At 43.6% G+C, this 25,301-nt stretch overlaps 2 pseudogenes; both read left to right on the top strand.

The window, feature by feature from the left end:
* Window positions 1-1,614: 1,614 nt before the first annotated feature.
* On the top strand, window positions 1,615-8,069 carry LOC139459228 (BTB/POZ domain-containing protein 6-like; annotated as a pseudogene).
* A 9,232-nt stretch (window positions 8,070-17,301) lies between these two features.
* Window positions 17,302-25,301, top strand: LOC139459227 (BTB/POZ domain-containing protein 6-like; annotated as a pseudogene).

Raw genomic sequence — 25,301 nt, 5'->3', positions numbered from 1 at the left:
TATCTGAATTCCGGACAAAAATTGTGTCACAAAAGACCAATTTAACATGTAATTGAAGCAATTCAATCCAGAGTAACTTCATGTTTTCGATGTTCTCAATTTAATATTTTTCTTAAAACATACTTTTGGACATAAAATACATAAACTTGGATTACGGGTTTCAAATATGTGCAACGAAACTACTTGACTCATGCGTGACGTCTTCAAATAGTTGATACCCTGCAACAATCTCGCCAATTCGCAGCCTGTCTCAGCTTGACTAAAGTTTCGGCCCGGTGGGATTCCACTGTTAGTGAGGCACAGGACAAGAAACTAATACTCAAGACAAACAACCTCGCAAGCAGAGCAGGGAAGGAATGCAACAGAACATTGTAAATATATTGTATTCTGTTTCTAACCGTACCTTTTCAACATTAAACGTATGGGCAAAACTGGTACACCCCCTTCATCGATAACGCTTACGTTATAAAGAAATACCAGCCTATCAATTAAAACTTGTTCAATAAAGTGACGGGAGACAGACAGGACTGTTCTCCACTCTTGTCTCCTACAGCAGACATATTGAAAGGGAATATTCATGGTTTTACTCAGCCATTGTTGTTCAAAATGTAATGAAATTTGGTGTTTGTGTAGAGAAAAGTGGGACTCAATACGGATGTGTGCGTGCGTGCGTGTGCTTACGTGTGTACGTGTGCGTGTGCGCGCGTGTGAGATGGTGGTAGCTGAGCAGTCGGCACGTCGTGAGTGGTGATGATGTACCGGATTGCTGGTACCACTGCCTCTTCCCTTCAGATGGAGATTTCGCCCGCCCGCCATAATGAAATCTACCAACCCCACAACTGACCCCCTGCCATAATGATCATGACTGATGCTGATGACACTTTTCATCACGTCGCCAGCCGCCCCCCAACCACCCACCCCACCCCCTCTCACCCCCACCCCCCGCCCGACCATCACTGAAGTACAATATAAATAGTTGTATACAATCATACAACTGAATGCATTTGAGTGCAGCTGCCAAATTTGAATGATTCTGTTGCTTGACTGAATATTGGTCACGTTCAACATTCCCTACGTTTTGTGAGTAGTATACTAGCATCAAGAACATGTCAGTCGTCTCGGGGTTTAGAAGTGCATGTCATGTCGTTTTGTGGCTAGCAACATTCTGATTAGTCTTCTTACTCTCGTCCAGATCTACAACACTGGCGCGGTCGAGCTGGTGTCGACACGCTTTGCCTCTCTACCGCCAGTAACACCTTACTGGACCCAGAAATGGACAAGAACGAGTACCGAGCAGTCATCAAGTTTTTAACTTTAGAGAAAAGTACCCTCCAAGAAATTCATGACCGCATGTCACAAGTGTATGGGTTTAGTGCCCCAGCTATTCCTCACAACATGTAAACAGTGAGTGTTCCATACAAATACTCGACAGATTGAAATAAAATAGTCACAGTGTCACACCCTAAAGGGGTCAGTAGAGTAGACAATAGACGTGGCTAAGGCAAAGAAGTGTCACAAAAACACAACCCATAACTCTCTCCAAACGCAGGAGATATATTTGTTGATATGAAATGAACTAACATTGAAGGCCTTTGTATTTCGTCGAGACTGTAGATGTCACGTGACGTCCACCAGGAAGCAAGACCGGGTAGTGTTGTCTCGAGGTGTTACACATACAGGTAAAGAAATCTGACGTACATTTACATCAACGATTGTGTGTTAATGAAGTGTTTGATGAACATTTACATACTTATGTTCACCTAGTTGAAGCTCATTATGTCCACAGGGCACTTAAGCCAGGTAGAACTGATGAACGCTGGTGTTTATAAATCGAAACTTGAAGTGGTTACCTCCCTTGGTGTTCGCCTCACAGCAACAACGGAGCTCTCTTTTGATTACACACAACCATGTGTTTTCCCATGTGTTTCCATAGTAACGTTATATATTGTTTTAAAAATAACTAAGCATTCAACAACTATTACATGTACAGGTGTGCACAGTCTGGCCTAATGGCAGCAATAAAAGCACAGGAACTGACTAGCTCAGCCAGCTCCTTTTCCGAGTACAGGAAGCTAAACACACCATCCCCAGTTCCGCACCAAATATCACTTGCTTGAAAATATTTGTGGTCACACTCAGCATAAGTCATCATGTAGGCGAAGTCCTCAACCTTTTCAAAATTCATTATGGTATGGCATTCCCATATTTGGTGGGTGACACCTAAGTGTGTTTGGAGTGATTCACATCTTAGTGTGGGTGGAGTGAGTGAGTGACACCTTAGTTTTGATGGAGTGAGTGAGTGACACCTTAGTGTGGATGGAGTGAGTGAGTGAAATCTTAGTGAGGGTGTAGTGAGTGACATGTTAGTGTGGGTGGAGTGAGTGAGTGACATCTTAGTGTGGATGGGGTGAATGGATGACACCTTAGTGTTGGATGGCGTGAGTGACATCTTCGTGTGGAGTGAGTGAGTGACACCTTAGTGTGTGTGGAGTGATTGAGTGACATCTAAGTGTTGGTGCAGTGAGTGCGTGGCATCTTAGTGTTGGCGGAGTGAGTGATATCTTACTATTGGTGGAGTGAGTGAGTGACATCTTAGTGTGGATGGGCTCAGTGGATGACACTTTCGTGTTGGTGGAGTGAGTGAGTGATATCTCAGTGTGGATGGAGTGAGTGAGTGACACCTTAGTGTGGGTGGAGTGAGTGAGTAACATCTTACTGATGGTGGAGTGAGTTAAAGACATCTTAGTGTTGGTGGAGTGAGTGACATCTTACTGTTGGTGGGGTGAGTGTGTGACATCTGAGACTGGGTGGGGTGAGTGAGTGACATGTTAGTGTGGGTGGATTGAGTGAGTGACATCTATGTGTGGGTGGGGTGAGTGAGTGACATCTTAGTGTTAGTGGAGTGAGTGAGTGACATCTTAGTGTTGGTGGGGTGAGTGCGTGAAATGTTAGTGTGGGTGGATTGAGTGAGTGACATCTTGGTGTGGAGTGAGTGAGTGACATCTTAGTGTGGATGGAGTGAGTGCGTGACATCTTAGTGTGGATGGAGTGAGTGCGTGACATCTTAGTGTGAGTAGAGTGAGTGACATCTTAGTGTTGGTGGACTGAGTGACATGTTAGTGTTGGTGAAGTGAGTGAGTGACATGTTAGTGAGGGTGTAGTGAATGAGTGACATCTTAGTGTGGTAGGAACGAGTGAGTGACACCTTAGTGTTGGTGGAGTGAGTGACATCTTATTGTGGGTGGAGTGAGTGAATGACATGTTAGTGTGGGTGGAGTGACTGAGTGATATGTTAGTGTGGGTGGAGTGAGTGCATGACATCTTAGTGTGGATGGAGTGAGTGACATCTTAGTGTGAATGGAGTCAGTGACTGACATTTTAGTGTGGGTTGACTTAGTGAGTGACTGCTTAGTGTGGATGGAGTGATTGAGTGACACCTTAGTGTGGGTGGAGTGAGTGAGTGACATCTTAGTGTGAATGGAGTGAGTGAGTTACACCTTAGTGTGTGTGGAGTGAGTGAGTGACATCTTAGTGAGGGTGGTGTGAATGATGACATCTTTGTGTGAGTGGATGAGCGAGTGACACCTTAGTGAGGGTGGAGTGAGTGAGTGACATCTTAGTGTGGATGGAGTGAGTGAGTGACATCTTAGTGTGGATGGAGTGAGTGACATCTTAGTGTGAGTGGAGGGAGTGACATCTTAGTGTTTTTGAGTGAGTGATATCTTACTGTTGGTGGAGTGAATGAGTGACATCTTAGTGGCAGTTGAGGGAGTGACACCTTAGTGTTGTGGAGTGAGTGAGTGACATCTTAGTGTTGGTGGAGTGAGTGAGTGACATCTTAGTGTGAGTGGAAGGAGTGACATCTTAGTGTTTTTGAGTGAGTGATATCTTATAGTTGGTGGAGTGAATGAGTGACATCTTAGTGTGAGTGGAGGGAGTGACACCTTAGTGTTGTGGAGTGAGTGAGTGACATCTTAGTGTTGGTGGAGTGAGTGAGTGACATCTTAGTGTTGGTGGATTGAGTGAGTGACATCTTAGTGTTGGTGGATTGAGTGAGTGACATCTTAGTGTTGGTGGATGGAGTGAGTGACATCTTAATGTGGATGGAGTGAGTCAGTGACATCTTCGTGTGGGTGGAGTGAGTGACATCTTAGTGTTGGTGGATTGTGTGAGTGAGACCTTATTGTGGGTGGAGTGAGTGCTTGACACCTTAGTGTGAGTGGAGTGAGTTCGTGACATCTTAGTGTGATTTGAGTGAGTGAGTGACACCTTAGTGTTGTGGAGTTAGTGAGTGACACCTTAGTGTGGGTGGAGTGAGTGACATCTTAGTGAGTGTGGAGTGAGTGACATCTTAGCGTGAGTGAAGTGAGTGGCATCTTAGTGTGAGTGGAGTGTGTGACATCTTAGTGTGAGTGGAGTGAGTGATATCTTTCTGTTGATGGAGTGAATGAGTGACATCTTAGTGTGGATGGAGTGAGTGGGTGACATCTAAGTGTGATTGGAGTGAGTGAGTGACATTTTAGTGTGGGTTGAGTGAGTGAGTGACTGATTAGTGTGGATGGAGTGATTGAGTGACACCTTAGTGTTGTGGAGTGAGTGAGTGACATCTTAGTGTGGATGTAGTGAGTGACATCTTAGTGTGAGTAGAGTGAGTGACATCTTAGTGATGGTGGAGTGAGTGACATCTTAGTGTTGGTGAAGTGAGTGAGTGACATGTTAGTGAGGGTGTAGTGAATGAGTGACATCTTAGTGTGGGTGGAGTGAGTGTGTGACACCTTAGTGTGTGTGGAGTGAGTGAGTGACATCTTAGTGTGGATGGATCGAGTGAGTGACATCGTAGTGTTGGTGGAGTGAGTGAGTGACATCTTAGTGTGAGTGGAGTGAGTGACATCTTAATGAGGGTGGAGTGAGTGACATTTTAGTGTTGGTGGAGTGAGTGACATCTTAGTGTTTTTGGAGTGAGTGATATGTTACTGTTGGTGGAGTGAATGAGTGACATCTTACTGTGGATGGAGTGAGTGGGTGACCTCTTAGTGTGATTGGAGTGAGTGACATCTTAGTGTTGGTGGATTGAGTGAGTGAGACTTTATTGTGGATGGAGTGAGTGCGTGACACCTTAGTGTGGGTGGAGTGAGTGACACATTAGTGTTGTGGAGTGAGTGAGTGACATCTTCGTGTGGGTGGAGTGAGTGACATCTTAGTGTTGGTGGATTGAGTGAGTGAAACTTTATTGTGGATGGAGTGAGTGCGTGACACCTTAGTGTGGGTGGAGTGAGTTCGTGAAATCTTTGTGTGGGTGGATTGAGTGAGTGACACCTTAGTGTTGTGGAGTTAGTGAGTGACACCTTAGTGTGGGTGGAATTCGTGACATCTTAGTGAGGGTGGAGTGAGTGACATCTTAGCGTGAGTGGAGTGAGTGGCATCTTAGTATGAAGTGGAGTGAGTGACATCTTAGTGTGAGTGGAGTGAGTGACATCTTAGTGTGAATGGAGTGAGTTAGTGACACCTTAGTGTTGTGGAGTGAGTGAGTGACATCTTCGTGTGGGTGGAGTGAGTTTGTGACATCTTAGTGTGAATTGAGTGATTGAGTGACACCTTAGTGTTGTGGAGTTAGTGAGTGACACCTTAGTGTGGATGGAGTTCGTGACATCTTAGTGAGGGTGGAGTGAGTGACATCTTAGCGTGAGTGGAGTGAGTGACATCTTAGTGTGAATGGAGTGAGTGAGTGACACCTTAGTGTTGTGGAGTTAGTGAGTGACACCTAAGTGTGGGTGGAGTGAATGAGTGACATCTTAGTGTGAATGGAGTGAGTGAGTGAGACCTTAGTGTTGTGGATTGAGTGAGTGACACCTTAGTGTGGGTGGAATGAGTGAGTGAGTGACATCTTAGTGTTGGTGGAGTGAGTGCGTGACATCATAGTGTGGATGGAGTGCGTGAGTGACACCTTAGTGTGGATGGAGTGAGTGAGTGACATCTTAGTGTTGGTCTAGTGAGTACGTGACATCTTCGTGTTGGTGGAGTGAGTGCGTGACATCTTATTGTGGGATTAGGAGCCCGATGTGGAGTGGTTTCCGTGTTGGTGAAATCTAAGTGTATGGTGCTGTCAAACCAAGGATCGTGATCAAGACGTATCCGGGATCAGAGCCCGCTATCACCACGTCCTGGTCCATATTTCGACTCCAGTATCTATTTTTGAAGAAAACGAAAACGTTTTTAGTTAAAATTATAAAAAATTAAGTCTTCCTCAGAGGGAATACAGAGTGTTTTCATTTTGTTTGTTCAGACACATCATGGCTACTGATATTGACAATTAGCAAAGTGGAAAGTCCTTGGCGGAAACCAACCTGCACATGTTGGACAGTTTGTTGTTGGCTGATGTGACCTTTCTCGTTGGAGATCAAAGGGAGACAATCCAGGCTCACAAATTCATTTTAGTCAGCCGAAGTTGCGTGTTTCACGCGATGTTCTGTGGATCGATCCCCGAGACGGGCCAAGTACTGATTCCTGATATTCAGGCAGACAACTTCAAGACCTTTCTAAGGTTAGTTGAGATGTTTTATTTGTATATTTCGAACTATCTGGCAGAAGGATAACAGAAGATAACAGAAGGTACAAAGAGAACAAGGTGCTAATCTCGAGAACCCACAATATGACATAACAGCATATTACCATATCTTGGGCTGTTTTGTAAGCAACTAAAACAAATGTATCACCCAAAACTGATTTCCATGAGAGATATCTGTATGTGAGATCAATGAAATTGTAACAATGCTTTGCGGCCAGTGTGGTGTCATCGGTTACCATGACATCACAATCAAATGACATCACTAATCCCACTGCCACTGAAACTGTGGCTGCACTAGTTACATCCAAGACACTTGGTGTTACTATTCAGAAAGTTAAGCTAAATAATTATTTTTGATGATTAATAGAATCCCACCTTTGTGTCCTAGCAAGCCTGAGTTGATACATTTGATATCCAAACACACCCGGGTGAGACTATATAACATTAACATTTCATCACCAGGTACCTCTACACGGGGGAAGTCGCGTTAACTCCTAACACTGTCCTTGGTCTGATGTACGCTGCTAGAAAATACAATATCACAAGACTGGACAAGCAGTGTGAGAGGTTCTGCTTACAATTGTTGTCGCCTAGCAACGCATGTTTATTCCTACAACAAGCAAACCTGTTTGATAAAGAAGACCTGAAAGAAAAAGCTCTTGAAGTCATTAACTCCAATGCCGAGGTGATTGTTACTAGCGAGGGATTCTGTGAGCTAAGCAAGGATTGTCTAAAGCTGATCCTGAAGGCAGATGACATGAGAGTTGACGAGATTTGCATCTTCCGATCTGTGATGTCTTGGGCGGAAGCTGAATGTCGACGTCAGGGAAGGGAGGTAACTCCAGAAGAGAAAAGAGAAGTTCTGGGAGAATGTTTGTTTCTCATTCGTTTTCCATCTATTTCAATGGCGCAATTTGCCACAACTGTCTGCAATGAAGGTATTTTAAGTGATGCCCATGTCATAATGTTCTTACGAAAATACTCTATCAGCCATCTGGATATACAGCCGTTCTGTGACAGATCTCGGAAATCTCCTGTCTATGTCTTGTCTCGCTTACCTCCTCACCAAAAGTACCACGAGACTAATAACTTTGATAAATGTCGAAGTGATGCGTTGTATATATCCTGTGATGCCAGTGTTCGCCTGACCGGGCTGAGCATGTATGCTGGGAAGCTGGCGGACAAGGTGTCTGTAGACATAGTTGTTACTGACAGCGATATTAGAACCCTGCTGCAGCACCACAAGGACCTGGATGTGAAAGAGGGACAGCTCTCAGATGTGGTGATGTTTCCTTCACCTCTGACTGTTGACAAAGGAAAGAAGATAAAAATCAAAGTCACCAGGCGCAGTTCAATTTATGTTTATACATGTAAAATGAACAATCAGCAAGTAATGAGGCATGGCGCATCTGGTGTTGTGTGGACACTGGGGCACTGTGGGAAAAGTAATTCTAAAAACAGCCTAGCCTATGGATTCCTTACTGGAATTTTCTACGAAATGTAGTGTGTTTACCTTTTACCCTGACCCGTATTAACAAATTCAGATGACCCAGGGACAACTCTCCTTCCAACTCCTCCATCTCTGTACGACAGTGGGGCGGTGGGGAAGCCAAGTGGTTAATGCGTTCGCTCGTCACGCCGAAGACCTGGGTCCGATTCCCCACATGGGCACAATGTGTGAAGCCATGGTAAATTCTGATGTGCCCCTCCGCTACATTGCTAAAAACGGAGTAAAACGATACTCACTCACTGTACGACAGTAATGTATTCAGGAAATACCGCATTTGAAGAATAGACATATATGATATTTGATGATTAGTTCTTTTTAACATGTGGTACCTTGACGACTATTATAAGAAGTTCCGAGGCTACATTATGACCGTACCAACTGGAAGAAACACCACGTTGCTAAGATCTTTACATTATGTGTATAAAGTCTTATCATTTTTACGTTGATGACCGTGTTGTCCCAAGGATATATTTTGCAACCAACCTTCTATCAATGCAGAAAATTAATCAACAAAGACAGTGTGATTTGAGACCTAAGATTTCCTTGAATTTTGGAACTTTTTGACAGCCAACTGTGACGTCATAGTTTCTGCGTCAAAGTGAGTGGTGGGCTTGATGATGTTTTTATGGGTGCCCACGTCACGTTTTCTTCTTAAGTTGCTGAAGTTCAATGCTTCATTTCATTTCAATTCATTTCGGCTCCAAATTTTAAAAGAACGCTAGTATCGGTGTTTTCACAATTCAGATCGGCAATCCATTTCAAACCATTGTACCAAAACCATGGCGCTTCACCAAAGTCGAAAGTTCTATATCCAACGACAGATGAATCAAGTCAGTACTTAGTGAGCCTTTAATAATAGTTTCAAAACTATATCATCCACAACATTACATATATATTGTCACGGTGCTTAGTAAACGATTAGGTCGCCTACGATAGAGCAACCGCTGACCCACAGAGGGGCCGACTCGAATCTGTCAAAAACGGCCAAGAATACAGGCTTGATATCCAGATGCATTTCAGCGTATCCCACTTGCGTGGATCGATGCTCATGATGTCAATCACTGGATTGTCTGGTCCAGACTGGTTTATTTACAGACCGCCGTCATATAGCTGGAATATTGATGAGTGCAGCGTTATGCAACATATACATGATTGCATTTTGGGGCATCTGTCTGGGAAAGTTCCAAAGAAAGAAGAAAGAAAGAATCTTTAAGAAGTTGGTTGAGAATTTATTTAGCATTCATTGTTCATAATCCTTGACTGACTACCATCGTACAACATTTGCAAAGGACCATGCGAATTGATCAGATTACACCACCGATGATTATTTCATTCATAGTGTGTCTAAATCTAGGATAAGTTATTGTACGACAAAATGCTGTTTTAGGTTAGACGTGAATGTGGAGTACAGCTTTAGAGAAATTGTAATGTAGCAGGTATTTTTAGTGTGATATTGTAAGATTTACTTCATGTATTTGTTGTTAAACAATTGTCTGTGTTTATTTCATTTTTCATTTGTGTCTCTTCCTAACATATGGTGCTCCATGTTATAATGATAGATGGCGTTTGGACAAGACTAGAGTCCTGCATGTAGTAAGCTAAATGACAGCCACTAATATCCCTCTATTGATCAACAAAATACATATTATTAAAACTGTTTAAACGGCAGTATTAACTGCTCCAGCCATATCTAAGCAATACGCAATACATGACATTCATTTGTATAGAAAACAAATTTAGTTTCAGCGATATGCTAATTGCTTGGTATAAAGACCTGAGAACTGTGATGGTACTGAAGCCTCCCCACACCATGATGCTTCTTCCTCCCCACGGGATGACGTGGACATGGAGCCGTTGCAGCTGTCTCTGTTGCTCTTGGTCGTCGGTCACGCAGATGTGTCACCCGGATGTAACGGTCCTGCTCAGGGCGCCGTTCCACAAAGCGATCTTAGTGCAACGTTGATCGTAAGCCTATGATAAAGTATAGGAGTTACGACCAACTTAGCACTAAGATCGCTTTGTGGAACGGGGACTGGAGTGGCTGCAGCTGTCTGTGTTGCCCGTGGCTGTCTTTCACGCAGATGTGTCACCCGGATGTAAAGGTCCTGTCCTGGAGTTGTGACCCTTGGCTGTCCAGATCGAGGCTAGCTATGGACACTGCCTGTCTGTTGATGCCTTGCGATCAATCTGGTGAGGGTATATGCATTGCATCCAAAGTGCCTCGACATCGCATATGACGTTGATCCGGCCTGTGGCATCCCAATGGCAACGACTCTCTGGAGTTAGTTAATCCAACGGGCGGTCGGGTAGCCTAGTGGTTAAAGCGCCGAAAACCCGGGTTCGATTCCCGACATGGGTACAATGTGTGAAGCCCATTTCTGGTGTTCCCCGCCGTGATATTACTGGAATATTGCTAAAAGCGGCGTAAAATTATACTCACTCACTCACTCACTCACTCACTCGTTAATCGAACTATGTATCCTGTACTTTTTCAAAGTCGAGTGTGAAATGCTTAGTGCTTTTTTATATAGTGGCTTATAAAGGATGGACAAGGGGGAAAATGCATGGTATATCTGCATGTGATTTGCGCTGCATGTGTAAAAAAACAATCTATTACATACATTTCAATTCGGCTTTCACAAAAAAACCTTAACTTGTGTTTCTTTTGCAGTTATGTATATATTGCCTTTGTTTTGCCTTTTATGAACTTAATCATGTGTGTGTTCGATGTAATTTGATTGTTCATTGGTGTTGCGTGGATATTTCCTGATTTCTTTTGTTTCTGTACAAACTGTTTCTGGATTAACCTTCGCGTTTCAACTTGGGAATCAAAACGTAACAGTGTAGATATTATAATAAACTACTTTTACCTTTTTCTATGTGTTTCATTAATCTTTGAAAAGAAGTACAATCCACCATTGCCAAATATAATGTCTTACATCTTGTGCAATACGGGGCGGTCGGGTAGCCTAGTGGTTAAAGCGTTAGCTCGTCACGCCGAAGACCCGGGTTCGATTCCCGACATGGGTACAATGTGTGAAGCCCATTTCTGGTGTTCCCCGCCGTGATATTGCTGGAATATTGCTAAAAGCGGCGTAAAACCATAGTCACTCACTCTTGTGCAATACATATATACATACGCACGCACGCTCGTGCCAACACACACACGCGCACACAGATTATCAAAGTTGTTTGCTTTGGCAGCTATAAAGCCCAGGATGGTCATCTATGATGTTTGATATCTAAATTTCAACATAAACTAGCCACGCTCCATGAACACATGCTGTATTAATTCTCTGGAGAACTTTTGTTTACAAGGTATACTTATAAAAAATACATAAAACGAACTTGATAATCTTTTGTAACTGCTCCATTGCAATGATAATTACCCTTTCAGATCCATCCTCTGAATCTTTCCATCGTATGATCTGTCTCAGTCCGTGCGACCATCAAGAGAAACATCAGTTGTTCTTGTACGTCCTCTTCGTCTGTTCAGCGATATCAAAGAAATTATTCGTTTTCTGCTCAGATCGACAGTTGAAACAAGGAAATTTGACCAAGTTCAGATGTATTGATGAGCTGATATAGTTCAAAAACGATCAAGAAGCCAATTCCCTTCCAAATATTTAGCCACCTCATCTAGGTGACCAGTGAGACCGCCTTGTCTGTTCCATATTTAGATCCGGGCATAAAGATTCAGAGTGACAAAAAACTGTCCACAAGATTGGAGGCGAGGCGAGGTGAGGTGAGGTCAAATTGGGTTTAATGTCGAGTCCAAGATTATTGCACATATATAGTGACGTGCATGCACGTGTGTGTGTGTGCATGTGTGTGTGTGTGTGTGTCTGTTTGTATTATTGCCAATATTAATAATGCCAATATTATGGTGTTATCCCACTGAGATACCATGCTTTATCCCACTGAGATTTAGCATTAATACACCACTCTGGCACAGCAAACTGACTCAAAGCCGACCACTCCTTATTTTAGCCCCGTAATGCTGAGCACCATGCAGGGTAACAACAAGTACCATATTTTACCTTTGGTATGAGGTCCCCAGGAGTGAACATCCCCGATCTTCCTCTCTCCAGGCAGACGTTCTTCTACTAGCCCACAGAGGCGGTCCAACAAGACTGTATGACAAGGGGGTTGACTTCAACTTTCCAATAGTCAACCTTAACCTTTATGTTGAGCAATATTGCAGGAGCAGCATTTCGTATCCATATTTCACAGCTTTTGATGTACAATCGAGCTTGCTCTTTCTATCAGGATTACAAAAGGTTTTATGTCAGAGACATTTCCAAATTTGATTCATGTGTCCAATGCAATTCCCAATTTTCAATTGTACTATATGTTCCCATGTTTTTTTAGGTGAACAATTGACTTGCCTATGCATGTGTTTGTGACAGGAGCCACTGGTGAGGCAGGATACGCTCACCTCTTCGCAAACACCTGGTATCATCACTATTTGATAGGGCACGGGTGGCCCAGTCGTCTAAGGCGCCGCGATTCGCTGTGCAGAGTTGCGTCCCTTGGGCACGCCAGAAACCTATGATTGTGGGTTCGAATCCCGGTTCGCCCCGATTATGTTTCTAGGTTTGTCAGCACCGTACCCGTGCTCGTGGGTTTCACCGAAGTGGTAAACGTCTGAGACCTGCATCACTTCGGGCTTTCCTCCCATATTAAGCTGACACGCCGCGATATAACTGGAATACTGTTAAAAGCGGCGTTAAACCCAACTCACTCACTCACTCACTCACTATTTGATAGGGATTCATAAACACATGCTCATGATATAACTGAAATCGTACAATCGACTTCTTATGAATATGGAAAGGGTTTTGTTGCTTTGATTTACTATCATGCTACCCCAAGCACCCTTTATCATGGAAAATTGGGCATCCTGGAAACCTGAGATCCTGCATCATCGAGGCAAAGGTGGTAGCTGACTGTAACATTCCAGTTTCCACCCTTGCCGATGTTGGCTGGAATTTCCAGGTTCGATCGCAGGTCCATCAGTGGCTATTACGATTTATGTCCCTTCTATATCCCTCCTTCTGACCAATCAGATTCAATGTCTCATTTCACTTTCCTTTGTTTCAAACAAAATGATGGCGCCCAGTCGGGACGATCTGATGGATAATCAACATTTCTATTGTAATAACAGGGTGTTTGCATGCGATGTGCGTCAGATCACTTGAGCACCTTGATTAAAACATGAAAAGATGTGTAAAATATCTGTCGACGCAGAGTAGACGGTACACATGCTTTGCAAATCCTGCAGTCGACCAAAACCTGCACCTTGAAATCCTTGTTGTTTATGAACCTGTTCTCTAGTTCGTAACATGATTTTGATTGGACTTTGCATTGACTCGTTAGTCCAGCCAAAATGTAACACCAGAATTCCAGCCTAGTTTGGCAAGAGTGGAAACTGGACTTCCATAGTCAGTTACCTCCATTGCCTGGGGAAGATGGAGATCCAGGTACACTGCATATTGTGGCACCGTCACACGATGGACAGGCTTGTAAACTTTGGTGCAAAAACAATTTTTTTTTATCAATAACATTACAGAAAATAAATTGTTTGATTGTTTTAAACTTGTATTCAAAACTTATATCTGTACAATATGATATTCATATAAATTTGTACAAAAGGGATGTAAAATGGACTATCCTTCAAGAAGGAAACATTGAAGCATGTAGAAACACAATACAGGACAACGATATGTACATAAGATATTTTCGCTTTCTCCACACGTATCAATGACAAGGATATGTACATAATGATATGTCATTTTCCTCCACGCGTATCAATGACAATGATATTCACACATGATTATACACTAGCTCAGCACGACAACACTGATATATTTACAACAGTTGCCAATAACAACAAGATTATTCACACAGATAAAACATAGCCTAGGGTTGATCTTGGAAATTTATTATTTAGTACTTAAGTTTAAGCTGACAAGCGGGCATCGATATATATGTCTCCAGATGCTGCAACATTCGTAAACACAAAATAAGAACACCGTCACTGATGATTATCATTTCCTGAAGTCAGATCAACATTTCTAACATTTAATATCATAAACAGCAAATACAGATTTTGTGACATCAGGTTAAGAATACATACTAGTGTGGTGAGTAGGAATATGTTGGATAGTTGGTTTCTTGTTTAAAGAGAAAAGTAATCACAATAAGCATCATTTTAGAATTTGATGAAACACTTCATCCTGTGTATTTATGTTTATCGCCTAACACCCTACCCACCACTAACACCCTTTCCAACTAACACCCTCCCCAACCAACACCCCTTCCTAACACCCTCCCCACCACTAACACTCTTTCCAGCTAACACCCTCCCCTACCAACACCCCTTCCTAACACCCTCCCCACCACTAACACCCTTTCCAACTAACACCCCTCCCCACCAACACCCTTTCCAACTAACACCCTTCCCCACCAACACCCTTTCCTGCTAACACACGCCCCTCCCCTAACACCCTTTCAAGCTAACACCCTCCCTCCACTAACACCCTCCTCTACAAACACCCTCCCCCACTTACACTCTCCCTCATTACATAACCTGAATATTAAATAAATAATGATCAATTTCCAACATTTCAGAGATTTGAATTGAACTCTGAACAGGTATGTCCTACAAATATCAATTCCAGCAATCATGTTGTTGATCATCTTAACTTATAAAATGTGAGTCTGTTCCATACTTGGTCCCCATTAAACATATCTACAAGATCTTGCTGACATACGCATACAGCAATCACTGCACTCCAAGGCATGGACATCATACAATGATTGTCAACCTTAAACAACATTCATTTCAATGTGTGACACACATGTCTCCAGGCCACTGAACATATATTACACATGTTCTACCAATATCACAGGAAGGAAATATAACTCGTATTGACTCAACATTATTATTATTGTTTATACTGTAAGAATCTAGTATCCAATAAAACATCCATCTTAGGAAATTTAACACAGTATGCATTAACAAGTAAAACAACTTCATTAAGACAAGCAAATTATTGCCTCCTTGGGGAAATGTTGGCAAGTATTTCAAGAAGTCCTCAGATTTTATGGCCAAGTGAGTATACTCTGGGATGAGTGAGTGAGTGAGTGTTACATTTATTGCTGCTTTGAACAGTTTTCAGTTATATCGAGTCGTGTCAGGAAGTGATGCAGGTACATCAGGGATGGAAATTACAAGAACATCTACAAGCCCGATTTAATATTAATAAAACTAGTCCCGGCCAGCGGGCTACTGCTAACTGCCATCCCCGTACAGTGGACTGAATAAATGACATTGCGTAGTCCACAATCAACAAAGTATATTCTCTATCACAGTCAACCATCTTTAATTGGCCTTGAGTTTGACCCAGGAAGAGAGGTGTGAGTGATTGCGAAGAGCCAGCATCCCTGTACACGACAGCAGTCAGTGCCACGACGGAGCACGTGTAGAGGGGCCTTGTGATGATGACTGAAGCCTCCCCACACCATGACGCTGCCTCCTCCCCACGGGTTGACGTGGACCTTGAGTGGCTGTAGCTGTCTCTGTTGCTCTTGGCTGTCGGTCACGCAAATGTGTCACCCGGATGTAACGGTCCTGCACTGGAGAAGTGACCCTTGGCCGTCCAGATTGAGGCCGGTCTTGGACACTGCCTGCTTTTCAGTTCTTTTCACAAATTATTTTGTTCATATCACAAACAAAGAAACCTGACGTGCGTTTCATTGGTGGTGAAGTATATACTGAAGCTGCCAAATATTTGACTCATTGTGCCTTTTACGATTGTAAACTTAATCAGATTAGTTTCGATGTAATTTAATTGTTCATTGATCTTTAGCAGTTATTTCCTGATTTCACAATTTTTGTACAAATCGATTTCTGGGTTTACTATTTTCTATGACTAGCTTGCAACTAAGGGCCATAACAATGTGGACTAGTCAATGTAGTACATTGTTTGAGTAGGTCATTGCAAGTGTATTTAGTCTGTTGAGGCCGTTTGTACATTAGTGACAACCAGTTGAACGTGATAGGGGTCGAAATGAACACAGACATGGACAAGAACGAGTACCGAGCAGTCATCAAGTTTTTAACTTTAGAGAAAAAGTACCCTCCAAGAAATTCATGACCGCGTGTCACAAGTGTATGGGTTTTGTGCCCCAGCTATTCCTCACAACATGCAAACAGTGAGTGTTCCATACAAATACTCGACAGATTGAAATAAAATAGTCACAGTGTCACACCCTAAAGGTAGTAGAGTAGACAGTAGACGTGGCTAAGGCAAAGAAGTGTCCTATAAACACGACCCACAACTCCTCCCAAACACGGGAGAGACTGCGTCAGTGTTGACATGAAAGGAAATAACATTGAAGGCGTTGTTGTTGTTGTTGTTGTTGTTGTTGTTGTTGTTGTTGTTGTTGTTGTTGCATAAAGGGTTTAAGAGGTCGCCTTCTGCCTAGGCAATTTCGGCTGACCTGTCCCTCTGTGTGTGAGAAGGGTTCACATATCTATTGTGAGTTCGGTGTTCACATAATTTCTGTTTTTGCATTGATATGATTTCTATTTTATCCTTGGCTGCTCTGTTTATATACGTTCGAGCAGTTGTCCATCTCTCACAAATAAAGTTAGCTTGGCCTTCGCTATTGCATCTCTTGGCTTTAGGAGATCTATGACAGATAGCGGATCTAACTGCAATTCTTGTTTTAACCTAGCCCGGGCTGGGGCATGGTCTTGACATTCCAGTAACACGTCGTCAATGGTTTCAGCCTGATTGCAAGATGAACAAACCTTGTCATAGTGCATTTTGTGACCAAGTCTGAGGCGTGAGATAGCAATTTCAATTTTCCTTTCATTTGAGTATGAGTTTGGCTTTTGTTGGACCTTCGGTTGAATTTTGTATAGCCATCTGCCGATCTTACTTGCGCCCCATTGTGCTTGCCATCTTTCTGCTATGGAGGCTTTGATTTTGCTTTTTATCACTAGTTTACTTAAGGGAATAGGCTGTATATCCGCTTTGTCTAGAGCTAGCTTCGACAGTGAGTCTGCTTTTTCATTGCCATGAATATCTATGTGACAGGGGATCCAACACAGCTCCACCTGTTGCCCTTGGAGAGACTGCTTTAGTGTTGACATGAAAGGAACTAACATTGAAGGCGTGGGCTCGACAGCCTTTGTATTTCGGTGAGACTGTAGATGTCACGTGACGTCCACCAGGAAGCAAGACCGGGTTGTGTTGTCTCGAGTGTTACACACACAGGTAAAGAAATCTGACGTACATTTACATCAACGATTGTATATTAATTAAGTGTTTGAGGGACATTTACATAATTATGTTCACCTAGTTGCAGCTCATTTAATCCACAGGGCACTTAAGCCAGGTGGAACTGATGAACGCTGGTGTTTATAAATCGAAACTTGAAGTCCTAATGCCTGTCCATGGTTACCTACCTTGGTGTTCGTCTCACAGCAACAACGGAGCTCTCTTTTGATTACACAGAACCATGTGTTTTCCCATGTGTTTCCATAGTAACGTTATATGTTGTTTTAAAAATAACTAAGCATTCAACAACTATTACATGTACAGGTTTGCACAGTCTGGCCTAAGGGCTGAGTGAGTGACATCTTAGTGTTGGTGGAGTGAGTGAGTATGTGACATCTTCGTGTGGGTGGATTGAGTGAGTGACACCTTAGTGTGGGTGGAGTGAGTGAGTGACACCTTAGAGTTGGTGGAGTGAGTGAGTGACACCTTAGTGTGGATGGAGTAAGTGAATGATATCTCAGTGTGGGTGGAGTGAGTGAGTGACATTTTAGTGTGGGTGGAGTGAGTGAGTGACACCTTAGTGTGGATGGCCTGAGTGAGTGCGTGACATCTTAATGTGCGTGGAGTGAGTGAGTGACATTTTAGTGTTGGTAGAGTAAGTGAGTGACACCTTAATGTGGGTGGACTGAGTGATATCTTACTGTTGGTGGAGTACATTAGTGACATCTTAGTGTTGGTGGAGTGAGTGGGTGACATCTTAGTGTGGGTGGAGTGAGTGAGTGACACCTTAGTGTGGATAGAGTGAGTGGGTGACATCTTAGTGTGGGTGGAGTGAGTGGGTGACATCTTAGTGTGGGTGGAGTGAGTGACATCTTAGTGTGGGTGCAGTGAGTGACATCTTAGTGTTGGAGGAGTGAGTGACATCTTAGTGTTGGAGGAGTGAGTGACATCTTAGTGTGGGTGGAGTGAGTGGGTGACATCTTACTGTGGGTGGAGTGAGTGACATCTTCGAGTGGGTGAGTGCCATCTTAGTGTTGGTGGAGTGAGTGACATCTTCGAGTGACTGAGTGACACCTTAGTGTTGTTGGAGTGAGTGAGTGACACTTAGGTGCGAGTGGAGTGAGTGACATCTTAGTGTGGGTGGAGTGAGTGACACCTTTGTTTGTGTGGAGTGAGTGAGTGACACCTTAGTGTTGTTGGAATGAGTGAGTTAGTGACATCTTAGTGTGGGTGGAGAGAGTGAGTGACCCCTTAGAGTGGGTGGAGTGAGTGACACCTTAGTGTGGATGGAGTGAGTGAATGACATCTTAGTGTGGGTGGAGTGAGTGAATGACATTTTAGTGTGGGTGGAGTGAGTGAGTGACACCTTAGAGTGGGTGGAGTGAGTGAGTGACATTTTAGTGTGGGTGGAGTGAGTGAGTGACACCTTAGAGTGGGTGGAGTGAGTGAGTGACACCTTAGAGTGGGTGGAGTGAGTGAGTGACACCTTAGTGTGGGTGGAGTGAGTGAGTGACACCTAAGTGTGGATGGAGTGAATGAGTGACATCTTAGTTTTGGTGGAGTGATTGGGTGACACCTTAGTGTGGATGGAGTTAGTGAATGACACCTTAGTGTGGATGGAGTGAGTGAGTGACATCTTAGTGTTGGTGGAGTGATTGGGTGACACCTTAGTGTGCATGGCCTGAGTGAGTGAGTGACATATTAGCGTGGGTTGAGTTAGTGATTGAAATCTTAGTGTTGGTGGAGTGAGTGAGTGACATTTTAGTGTTGATGGAGTGAGTGAGTGACATTTTAGTGTTGGTGGAGTGAGTGAGTGACACCTAAGTGTGGATGGAGTGAATGAGTGACATCTTAGAGTGGGTGGAGTGAGTGAGTGACATCTTAGTGTGGATGGAGTGAGTGAGTGACATCTTAGTGTGGATGGAGTGAGTGAGTGACACCTTAGTGTGGGTAGAGTGAGTGAGTGACACCTTAATGTTGGTGGAGTAAGTGAGTGACATCTTAGTGTGGATGGAGTGAGTGAGTGACACCTTAGTGTGGGTAGAGTGAGTGAGTGACACCTTAATGTTGGTGGAGTGAGTGAGTGACATCTTTGTGTTGGTGGAGTGAGTGGGTGACATCTTACTGTTGGTTGAGTGAGTAAGTAACACCGTAGTGTGGGTGGAGTGAGTGACACCTTAGTGTGGATAGAGTGAGTGGGTGACATCTTAGTGTGGGTGGAGTGAGTGGGTGACATCTTAGTGTGGGTGGAGTGAGTGACATCTTCGAGTGGGTTGAGTGAGTGATTGACATCTTAGTGTGGGTGGAGTGAGTGACATCTTCGAGTGGGTGAGTGCCATCTTAGTGTTGGTGGAGTGAGTGACATCTTCGAGTGACTGAGTGACACCTTAGTGTTGTTGGAGTGAGTGAGTGACACGTAAGTGCGAGTGGAGTGAGTGAGTGACATCTTAGTGTGGGTGAAGTGAGTGACACCTTTGTTTGTGTGGAGTGAGTGTGTGACACCTTAGTGTTGTTCGAATGAGTGAGTGAGTGATATCTTAGTGTGGGTGGAGTGAGTGAATGACATCTTAGTGTGGGTGGAGTGAGTGAGTGAAATTTTAGTGTGGGTGGAGTGAGTGACACCTTAGTGTGGGTGGAGTGAGTGGGTGACATTTTAGTGTGGGTGGAGTGAGTGGGTGACTTCTGAGTATGGGTGGAGTGAGTGACATCTTAGTGTGGGGGCAGTGAGTGACATCTTAGTGTGGGTGGAGTGAGTGACATCTTAGTGTGGGTGGAGTGAGTGGGTGACATCTTAGTGTGGGTGGAGTGAGTGGGTGACATCTTACTGTGGGTGGAGTGAGTGACATCTTCGAGTGGGTGAGTGCCATCTTAGTGTTGGTGGAGTGAGTGACATCTTCGAGTGACTGAGTGACACCTTAGTGTTGTTGGAGTGAGTGAGTGACATTTTAGTGTAGGTGGAGTGAGTGAGTGACACCTTAGAGTGGGTAGAGTGAGTGACACCTTAGTGTGGGTGGAGTGAGTGAGTGACATTTTAGTGTCGGTGGAGTGAGTGAGTAACACCTTAATGTGGATGGAGTGAGTGACATCTTAGTGTTGGTGGAGTGATTGGGTGACACCTTAGTGTGGATGGAGTTAGTGAATGACACCTTAGTGTGGATGGAGTGAGTGAGTGACATCTTAGTATTGGTGGAGTGATTGGGTGACACCTTAGTGTGCATGGCCTGAGTGAGTGAGTGACATCTTAGCGTGGGTTGAGTTAGTGATTGAAATCTTAGTGTTGGTGGAGTGAGTGAGTGACATCTTAATGTTGGTGGAGTAAGTGAGTGACACTGAGAGTGGGTGGAGTGAGTGAGTGACACTGAGAGTGGGTGGAGTGAGTGACACCTTAGTGTTGGTGGAGTGAGTGAGTGATATCTTAGTGTTGGTGGAGTGAGTGAGTGACACCTTAGCGTGGGTGGAGTGAGTGAGTGACACCTTAATGTTGGTGGAGTAAGTGAGTGACATCTTAGTGTTGGTGGAGTGAGTGAGTGACACCTTAGCGTGGGTGGAGTGAGTGAGTGACACCTTAATGTTGGTGGAGTAAGTGAGTGACACCTTAGTATGGATGGAGGGAGTGAGTGACACCTTAGTGTGGGTAGAGTGAGTGAGTGACACCTTAGTGTGGGTGGAGTGAGTGATATCTTACTGTTGGTGGAGTGAGTGAGTGACATCTTAGTGTGGGTGGAGTGAGTGAGTGACTCTTTAGTGTTGGTGGAGTAAGTTAGTGACATCTTAGTGGGAATGGAGTGAGTGAGTGACATATTTGTGTTGGTGGAGTGAGTGGGTGACATCTTACCTTTGGTGGAGTGAGTGAGTGACACCTTTGTGTGGATAGAGTGAGTGGGTGACATCTTAGTGTGGGTGGAGTGAGTGAGTGACACCGTAGTGTGGGTTGAGTGAGTGAGTGACATCTTAGTGTGGGTGGAGTGAGTGACATCTTCGAGTGGGTAAGTGACATCTTAGTGTTGGTGGAGTGAGTGGCATCTTCCAGTGACTGAGTGACACCTTAGTGTTGTTGGAGTGAGTTAGTGACACCTAAGTGCGAGTGGAGTGAGTGAGTGACATCTTAGTGTGGGTGGAGTGAGTGAGTGACACCTTTGTTTGTGTGGAGTGAGTGAGTGACATCCTAGTGTTGGTGAAGTTAGTGACATCTTAGTGTGGGTGGAGTGAGTGAGTGACACCTTAGTGTGGATGGAGTGAGTGAATGACATCTTAGTGTTGGTGGAGTGAGTGAGTGACATTTTAGTGTGGGTGGAGTGAGTGAGTGAAACCTTAGTGTGGATGGAGTGAGTGAGTGACACTTTAGTGTTGTTGGAGTGATTGGGTGACACCTTAGTGTGGATGGCCTGAGTGAGTGAGTGACATCTTAGCGTGGGTTGAGTTAGTGATTGACATCTTAGTGTTGGTGGTGTGAGTGACATGTTAGTGTTGGTGGAGTGAGTGTGTGACATCTTATTGTGGAATTAGAAGCCCAATGTGGAGCAGGTTTCTGTGTTGGTGAAATCTAAGTGTATGGTTTTGTCAAACCAAGGATCGTGATCAAGACGAACTCGGCATCAGAGCCTGCGATCACCACATCCTGGTCCATATTGCGACTCCAATATCAAGGTTTCAAGAACACGAAAATGTTTTAAGTTAAATTCATAAAAAAAGATCAAGTCTTCCTTAGAGGGAATACAGTGTGTTTTCATTTTGTTTGTTCAGACACATCATGGCAACTGTTGTTGCCAATTGGCAAAGTGGAAAGTCCTTGGCGGAAACCAACCTGCACATGTTGGACAGTTCGTTGTTGGCTGATGTGGCCTTCCTCGTTGGAGATCAAAGGGAGAAAATCCAGGCTCACAAATTCATTTTAGTCAGCCGAAGTTGCGTGTTTCACGCGATGTTCTGTGGATCGATCCCCGAGACGGGCCAAGTACTGATTCCTGATATTCAGACAGACAACTTCAAGACCTTTCTAAGGTTAGTTGAGATGTTTTATTGGTATATTTCGAACTATCTGGCAGAAGGATAACAGAAGATAACAGAAGGTACAAAGGGAACAAGTTGCTGACATGGCATAATCTCGAGAACCCACAATATGACATAACAGCATATCACCATATCTTGAGCTGTTTTGTAAGCAATTAAAAGATACGTTTCACCCAAAACTCATTTCCATGAGAGATATCTGTATGTGAGATCAATGAAATTGTAACAATGCTTTGCGGCCATGACATCACAATCAAATGACATCCCTAATCCCACTGCCACTGAAACTGTGGCTGTATTAGTTACATCCAAGACACTTGGTGTTACTATTCAGAGACTTAAGCTAAATAATTATTTTTGATGATTAATAGAATCCCACCCTTGTGTCTCAGCATGCCTGAGTTGATACATTTGATATCCAAACACACCCGGGTGAGACTATATATAACATTAACATTTCATCACCAGGTTTCTCTACACGGGGGAGATCGCGTTAACTCCTAACACTGTCCTTGGTCTGATGTACGCTGCTAGGAAATACAATGTCCCAGGACTGGAAAAGCAATGTGAGGAGTTCTGCTTACAATCTTTGTCGCCTAGCAACGCATGTGTATTCCTACAACAAGCAGTCCTGTTTGATAAAGAAGACCTCAAGGACAGAGCTCTTCTGGTAATTAAATCCAGAGCGGAGGTGAGTGTTGCTAGCGAGGGATTCTGTGAACTAAGCAAGGAATGTCTAAAGCTGATCCTGAAGGCAGATGACATGAGAGTTGACGAGATTTGCATCTTCCGATCTGTGATGTCGTGGGCGGAAGCTGAATGTAGACGTCAGGGAAGGGAGGTAACTCCAGATGAGAAAAGAGAAGTGTTGGGAGAGTGTTTGTTTCTCATTCGTTTTCCATTTATTTCAATGATGGAATTTTCCACAACTGTCTGCAATGAGGGTATTTTAAGTGATGCCCATGCCTTGATGTTATTAAGAAAATACGCCATAAGCGACCTGGATATACGCCCGTTCTGTGACATATCTCGGAAGTCTCCTGTCTTTTACTTGTCTCGCCTACCTCCTGACCAAAACGACCTCGAGACAAAGTATTCTTTCCACAATGCATTTGATGCGTTGTATATATCCTGTGATGCCAGTGTTCACCTGACCGGGCTGAGCGTGTATGCTGGGAAGGCGGCGGACAAGGTGTCTGTAGACATAGTTGTTACTGACAGTGATGACACAACCCTGCTGAAGCACCACCAGGTCCTGGATGTGAAAGAGGGACAACTCTCAGGTGTGGTGATGTTTACTTTACCTCTGTCTGTTAGCAAAGGAAAGAAGATAAAAATCAAAGTCACCAGGCGCAGTTCAATTTATGTTTATACATGTAAAATGAACAATCAGCGAGTAATAAGGCATGAAGCATCTGGTGTTGTGTGGACACTCGCGCACTGTCGGGAAAGTGATTCTGACAACAGCCTAGAATATGGATTACTTACTGGGATTTTCTACGAATTGTAGTGTGTTTACCTTTTACCCTGATCCGTATTAACAAATTCAGATGACCCAGGGACAACTCTCCTTCCAACTCCTCCATCTCTGTACGACAGTGGGGCGGTGGGGTAGCCAAGTGGTTAATGCGTTCGCTCGTCACGCCGAAGACCTGGGTCCGATTCCCCACATGGCCACAATGTGTGAAGTCCTGGTAAATTCTGATGTGCCCCTCCGCTACATTGCTAAAAACGGAGTAAAACGATACTCACTCACTGTACGACAGTAATGTATTCAGGAAATACCGCATTTGAAAAATAGACATATATGATATTTGATGATTAGTTCTTTTTAACATGTGGCACCTTGACGACTATTATAAGAAGTTCCGAGGCTAAATTACGACCGTACCAACTAGAAGAAGCACCACGTTGCTAAGATCTTTACATTATGTGTATAAAGTCTTATCATTTTTACGTTGATGACCGTGTTGTTCCAAGGATATATTTTGCAACCAACTTTCTATCAATGCAGAAAATTAATCAACAAAGACAGTGTCGTTTGAGACCTAAGATTTCCTTGAATTTTGGAACTTTTTGACAGCCAACTGTGACGTCATAGTTTCTGCGTCAAAGTGAGTGGTGGGCTTGATGATGTTTTTATGGGTGCCCACGTCACGTTTTCTTCTTAAGTTGCTGAAGTTCAATGCTTCATTTCATTTCAATTCATTTCGGCTCCAAATTTTAAAAGAACGCTAGTATCGGTGTTTTCACAATTCAGATCGGCAATCCATTTCAAACCATTGTACCCAAACCATGGCGCTTCACCAAAGTCGAAAGTTCTATATCCAACGACAGATGAATCAATTCAGTACTTAATGAGCCTTTAATAATAGTTTCAAAACTATATCATCCACAACATTACATATATATTGTCACGGTGCTTAGTAAACGATTAGGTCGCCTACGAAAGAGCAACCGCTGACCCACAGAGGGGCCGACTCGAATCTGTCAAAAACGGCCAAGAATACAGGCTTGATTTCCAGATGCATTTCAGCGTATCCCACTTGCGTGGATCGATGCTCATGATGTCAATCACTGGATTGTCTGGTCCAGACTGGTTTATTTACAGACCGCCGTCATATAGCTGGAATATTGATGAGTGCAGCGTTATGCAACATATACATGATTGCATTTTGGGGCATCTGTCTGGGAATGTTCCAAAGAAAGAAGAAAGAAAGAATCTTTAAGAAGTTGGTTGAGAATTTATTTGGCATTCATTGTTCATAATCCTTGACTGACTACCATCGTCCAACATTTGCAAAGGACCATGCGAATTGATCAGATTACACCACCGATGATTATTTCATTCATAGTCTGTGTCTAAATCTAGGATAAGTTATTGTACGACAAAATGCTGTTTTAGGTTAGACGTGAATGTGGA

The sequence above is a fragment of the Haliotis cracherodii genome, unplaced genomic scaffold, assembly GCF_022045235.1.
Source record: "Haliotis cracherodii isolate W230 unplaced genomic scaffold, xgHalCrac1.p SCAF_13, whole genome shotgun sequence".
NCBI classification, from domain to species: Eukaryota; Metazoa; Mollusca; class Gastropoda; order Lepetellida; family Haliotidae; genus Haliotis; species Haliotis cracherodii.
Note: the sequence above shows the minus strand (reverse complement) of the source record. Positions and strands in the feature narration are given on the sequence as shown.